At 44.0% G+C, this 6,797-nt stretch overlaps 1 protein-coding gene across 2 annotated transcripts in view; it reads right to left on the reverse strand.

Annotated features, from left to right (window-relative positions):
• Positions 1 to 6,797, reverse strand: part of jam2a (junctional adhesion molecule 2a) — a 42,547-nt gene that overhangs the window by 6,534 nt on the left and 29,216 nt on the right. The gene's annotated exons all lie outside the window — the stretch shown is intronic.

The raw sequence follows: 6,797 nt of genomic DNA on the forward strand, positions 1-6,797 counted from the left end.
CAGTGATACTGACCCGTATCGGCTCTGCTGACAGTCTGGAACGTCTGACCCAAGCACAAGAGAACAACAGTCAAACACACCTTCATCTTTTTCAGTCAGGTTGAGAATCAAGAACCGCTCATGTTTGGACTCATGAATTGTAAATTTGAATCAATTTAATGACTCACTCACTCAATGATTCACTCAGATCGGTTCTTCATTTACACACTGAATTAGGTCATTATAGTTTTTATAAACTGACTGGTTGTTAAACATTCAAAACAGTGTTTTCATACAATAAATGTTACTTCAGAAATAGCCCAAAAAATGTTTAATGTAGCATATAGTTATGACTACTTATTGAGATGGACGCTTGATCAAACAAACTGAAATGAAGCCCAAACATTTGGTTTGTTCTGTCCTTGTGGCGTGTGAGTGTGTGACACAGTGTCAGTGTTATTCAGAGACGCTTGTGTCTGTCTGTCAGCATTAGTTTGTCATTGTGACACTCATAACAGAGATGAAGATCTGAACATGAGGACATTCACCTCAAAACCGCAGCATGTCTTCACTTATACTGAACAGTCACTTTCATTCAAAACAAATGCATACAGCAATCTACACTAACAATATTAACTATTAATGACATGATTGTTTGGCAATTTTGTGATTATTCTCCAATTTGCTAATATTTGCCTTTAAATACATGTTTTTCCTTTTTTCCATAATCTCAGAATCTTTCTCCTTCTCTCAGCTATGCTGTCTTCAAGAAGCCTCTTATCGCTCACTGATGAAGGTACGCTCATCAGTGGAAGGTGCTCGGATTGCCATCCCCTGCAGTCTTCCGGTGAGTATAACATCTTTATATTATACTGATAAGCTGTCGGTTCACTTCTTCACCTCTGCCACTGAACCTCAAATATAGAAGCCATGGCAGTTTGGGACAGAAAGTTTAGGTGATGGGCCTGCGACGTGTCAATTCTCACATCCACCTTGTTCACCTAAACTTCCCATGTCTCCTTCAGAATCAAAATTCACTGCCTTTCTACCCATGCGGCCCCCACGCAGTGCTGCCTGAGCTTTTCTACCCTCCAGTAAGCAAAAGCCTTAAAGTCCCCATGAAATCAAAATTAAAGTTTTTTGGGTGTTAGTATCAATATGTTAGTCTTAAGGTTATCTATAAGGCAGTGTGCTCCAAAACAGTGACAACATTTGCATTTAGAAGATATAAGCATTCAAAGCTTTTAGTTAGTCACTTCCGCCAAAACGGCTCAAAGATTTTTTTTGACGTCACTTCATACTTCATCTTCTCATCAAATCTTCTGACCAATCAAACGCTCTCTAGAAGCCGAAGCGCCCACCCCCTACACTATAAATAGACGCTGAAGCTGCCGCTGAGATCGGTCGCTTGTTCACAGTCTAGTATTTCCTGTACAGTGAATGGCACGTAGTGTACAATGTAGGTGATAGGGAATGATTCAGATAGTGTAAATATGCTTTTGATTGGGGCAAATGAGGTCTGGTTTCACGTTGTGTCACGCGAACCGCGGCAGCGCGCACAGTCTGATCCGGACTTTGGCTCCGGTCCAGAGACGCGATCGCACGGAGGTGATCATGCGCGAGTCGGTATATATTAAACACTTTTAAAACTACACAGTCTCAGCATAATTATGATCACTATTTTGTTTCTACTAAGAGTTTCATATTGAATCTAGGGGGTAATCTATTAGACTGTGGCTGTCAAATGCGGCTTTACCGAGCTCAACGGCTCTGACCCGTGCAGATATAAACAAAACGCTATTGGCTAATTTAAAAAGGGGGCGTGGCTGCTTCATATGTCCCGCCCTGTCTTCCTGTTTCAGTTGAAATTACGTCACCACATAGAATAACGCTGCGTGTTTCAAGGCACTTCAGGGGACCTCTAAGAACTTTGGTAGCAAGCTGCGCGGGCTCAGTTCCCACGTTATCCTCCCCCCTAAGCCGGGGCCTGAATTTGGCGGGAAAATAGCTTTGTCGCTGACAGTGCCGTGTATGAGAGGTTTACAGGGGTTCACAGACCCTCATTTGCACGATTCAAGCAACCCCCTGCCTCACAGCAGTGACCTGCTGTGTATTGAGCAGGGAGAAGTTTAAGTCGCTCGAGCACGTATTCACATGATATCAGCAGCCCCTTGCCTCAAAGCAGCGGCCAACCGTGTGCAGAGCATGGAAAAGTTCCAGACGGTCATTAATTTGCAGGCTATCAGTAGCCCCTTGTATCTGAGCAGTGGCCAATCGTGTACAGAACACAGAGAAGTCCCAATCGCTTACTCATTCACACGATAGCATGCAGCCCCTTGCCTCAAAGCAATTGTTAGCCATGTACAGAGCTCAGGAAATTCCAGTCGCTCACTCACATGATATAAGCAGCTCCTGCCTTAGAGAAGTGGCCAGGCATGTACGGAGCACAGGAAAATTCCAATCATTCACTTGATACAAGCAGCCCCTCGCCTCAGAGCGGCAGTCAGCTATTAACGGAGTAAAGAAAGACCAGTCGCACTTATTTACGTGATGCAAGGAATCCCCTGCTTTCAGGCAGCGACCACTGATGAACGAAGCATAGAGAAGTTCCAATCACTCATTCACACGATGTAAGCCGTCCCCTGCCTTAATGCAGTGGTCAGCTGTGTACAGTGCACTGACGCACTTTGGCTGCTCATTAACTCACATGGCACAAGCAACCCCCTGTCTCAGTGCAGTGGTCAGCCGTGTACGGAACACAGAGTTCAGTCTCTCACTCATTCACTTGTTATAAGCAGCCCCTGCCTTGGAGCAGCGGTCAGCCGTGTACGGAACACAGAGACATTTTTGGCCACTCACTTAATTACGTGGCACAAGCAGCCCCACATCTCGGGGAAGCGGTCAGCCATGTACAGAGTGCAGAGAAGTTCCAGTCACTTGCTTATTCACGTGTTATAAGCAGCCCCTGCCTTGGAGCAGCGGTCAGTCATGTACGGAGCATAGAGACATTCCTAGAAAGCATGGAGAAGTTTGTCGTCGCTCACCCACTCACATGAGCAAAATCTCTCCTCAGGGCGACGTTTTGCAGAGCGAGATCTTGAGGTGTTATCTCTGCCCCTTGAACCATGGATCCATCACCTTTCACGCTCACAAGCAGCGATGTCTCATCGGTGACAGACACCACTGAGTCTATTATCAAGTTGTCCGAGTGTGTGGGAGGCTCTCCTGGGGGTGTCAATTGGGTTGTCATTGCCACAGAAAATGGCTACACACTAGGGTTGTGACAGTGAGGAAATTTTCCCACCGGTTAATCGACGTGTGACAACACCGGTAATACCGGTATCACCGCGGGGCGTTCCTTCTTTTCCTCGCTTTCCTTCGCTTTTAAATAGCTTGTAAAAGCTGTGCGCGCGTTTTACTTTTACTTTCACTTTCAAATAGCGGCAATTCGGAGTAAAGCAATTGTTCGTTTTTAGTTCGTTTGAATTTTCCCTCTTTTGTTCTTTTACTGAACTAAATGATTTTTATTACTATAAAAAATCTAAACGACGGTGGGGGTCGGTGACGCGGTGGGCAAGTGACGTAACCGGTGTTGCGGCTTAACACCGGTATCACCGTCAGCACCGTCTATTGCGGCAAGCCTACTACACACTTCAGTTTGCTTGCAGACCGCCGTGATCATGTCAGAAGTGCCGGAGCAGAGCGCTCCACTTTTACGGGCAGAAATTCTCTCTCCCCTGACAAAGCAAGTGGTAGAGATAGTGCCTGATGAACAATGGGAATGTGGCTGGTACAGCCGTTACTCCTTGGTTCTGGAAAAGGATGGTTGTACGCTTGGATTAAGACCACTGAATTGAGCGCTGGTGAAGCGCGCACTTAGAATGACCATGGTGAAACACATCCTTGCACATATTCTGCCCGAGGACTATTGTCCATTTAGTGTGTCTACTGCGCTGAAATGGGCCAACCAGCCGTGATCCTATTGAAGGGACCTCCTGTCCTGGCCGGGGGGGCACTATTTGGCACCCCAGGCTGGAGCTATTGGACATGCGTGTATGTCAGTATGGAGTGAACCCGCTGGCTATTTCACAGACTGTTGTACGGGGATGAAGACGCGCTTAATTGTGGCTTAATTGTAAACACCCCCTAATAACAAACTTCCCTCTGCCCTCGTCTGACACCTGTATAGGATTTATCATTAGTGCTCAGCGCACTGCCAAACCCTTCCTTTGAGCCAGCTGAGGTGAGCGGTTTGAAAGCGCTCTCATTAAAGATGGCGGTACTGCTTGCTTTAGCTTGTGAGAAACAGGTGGGGGACTTGCAAACTCTCTCTGTCAACAGTGCTTGTATGCAATTTGGTCTGAACGATTGTATGGTGAGGCTTACGCCTAGACTCGATTATACATCTAAGTGCTCTCAACGGCATTCAGAGCCCAGGTTATGACATGACAAGAGTTTCATTTTCAATCCAACCTGTGAGAATAAGGTGTACCAAAGGCACGCCTTATACCCTGTTAAGGCATTGAGTGCATATGTGGACAGACAAAAACAGACAGAATGTCACACTGAATAAGGGAAGCTATCCGATTAGCTTATGCCTCTTGGGAAGTCGAGTGAGTCTTCTCAAAACACTTTTGCTAGGTTTTATAACCTGGAGATTCCTTCTCTTGCACCGCATGTTCTGTCAGTGCAGTACAAGACGGCTGAGCAGCCACTGGATGGCTGAGTTGCCTGTTGCCACGCCCCTCCCTAGCATGCTTCAACTAGGTCAAAGCTGATATGATGCACCGCTCCTCGCAGCCATGCATGCATGATACAGCGTTTTATGCTTATTCGCTAATCTTGACGGCCCCAGCTGCAAGTTGTCTGCCCCAGTATTATTCTTAGGACCTTGGCATGTCCTGCACATCTATAATGGACTTGTAATGTCTGTTTAACCCGCAAAGAGCTGGTTTTATGTTGTATGCACCAATACACTTGTTTCTTTACTATTTCTCAGTATATTTATAACCCGCTCATCGAGTCGGTTTCTTGATGCATGCACCAATACACTGTCACTCTCTGTACTTTATCACATTATTATCACTCTCTGTACTTTACCAGCCCAGCGCGGCTTGGCTATGTGCAGGGAGGTACCGGAGGCGCTGGTGCGGCCTTGGCACTGTGCCAACTAGCTGTCTGAGTGCCTCCACTAGGTCCAGTACCCACCTGCTATTCACCTGCTTATCCACCTACTGTAGCATGTCGGACGTTTCTCCCCATATCAACTCTGGGTGGATTCACAGATAACACAGTTTTTACACAGTGTGATTTTACTCGTTCCCCAAAGTGGCTTTCAGCCGCAGTGTCAAGAACGACTCGAAAGGGAACGTCTCTGGTTACTCAACATAACCATGGTTCCCTGAGAGGAGGGAACGAGACACTGCAGAGGCCCCCATGTAAAAACCTGCTCAGAGTTTACATATAGTTTGCTCAGTAAAAAGATTCTGATATTATGACATTCAACGTCGAGCTATATTAGTGGATGGCCCAGCCCACCGTTCAAACAGCCAAACGCCAATGGCTATTGCAGATGCAATAGCAGGATTAAATAAGGCTTCAACATTCTGGAGAAAAGGAGTTTGTGTCTGGTTTTCTCCTCTCAGGACACCATGGTTACGTTGAGTAACCCGATACGTTTTACTGACATCACAGCAGTTCTTCTGGGGCTCTTATTAATGCTGTGTTTTGCTGTATTTTGAACTTCAATTGATTTTTTTTTTTTTTTTTAAATGTCAATTAAATATTTAAATCTTAAATATTTTCAGGAACACCTTTTTTGATTTTACATTATTATTTTGATATATATGCTTTAGGGCTGCCCCTGACTAAAGATAGTCAACTAGGTTGGTTGACGTTTATATGAATTAAAATAAACTCTTTGTAATTTAACTAAGTCCTAGTCCTGGCTTAAGCATCTGTATGCTGTGTTATTTTGAACTTCAATTGATTTTTTTTTTTTTTTTTTTAAATGTCAATTAAATATTTAAATCTTAAATATTTTCAGGAACACCTTTTTTGATTTTACATTATTATTTTGATATATATGCTTTAGGGCTGCCCCTGACTAAAGATAGTCAACTAGGTTGGTTGACGTTTATATGAATTAAAATAACCTCTTCCCCCGCCATTGACAGAATTTTCTGTCATTTATGAGACAACGCTCCCCCGCTATTTGATTACATTTTCCAGCTTTCCGTGTTTTCCTGGTGTCTGGTAGGAGGCGCTATTACTCATCTTCTGAAAGAGTACTAAACGTCTGGATCAAAACACGACGGCGAAGAAGCAAAACCAAGCGATCACGCATATAAGCCGATGCATATGTAAAATAACATGATCATCAACCATTAAACTGCATATAAATCGAAACTGCCTAACGTTGCCAAATGAAGCATTAATCCATGAAGTGGTATAGGACCGTGCAAGCTTTGGATGTGTTGATGGAAGCGATATATTCCATATATGTTTTGATTTTCGTTCTGAATCTAATCCAGACGTAGTCTTTTTTTACAAAAACACAATTTTCTCAGCTTTTTGTTCAAAATGTTGCTTTTTTCATGAAACCTACCCACAGTATTGATAAAAAAAGATTGCATGAAGCTAGAATAATTTTTGTTCGTTTTTTTTTTAAACAGAGGCTCTGTTCTTTGTTTTGGCATATTGCATGTTCAGATATTAATACAAACTATTCTGGGGGCCTTTTTTCCACTTTTGTGAAAATGACCAAAAATGCTGGTGGTAGCTGGCAACTTAAAAAAAAAAAAAAACGCTGTCAGGGA

This window comes from Sinocyclocheilus anshuiensis, unplaced genomic scaffold, assembly GCF_001515605.1.
Source record: "Sinocyclocheilus anshuiensis isolate Anshui unplaced genomic scaffold, SAMN03320099.WGS_v1.1 scaffold856, whole genome shotgun sequence".
Classification (NCBI taxonomy): Eukaryota; Metazoa; Chordata; class Actinopteri; order Cypriniformes; family Cyprinidae; genus Sinocyclocheilus; species Sinocyclocheilus anshuiensis.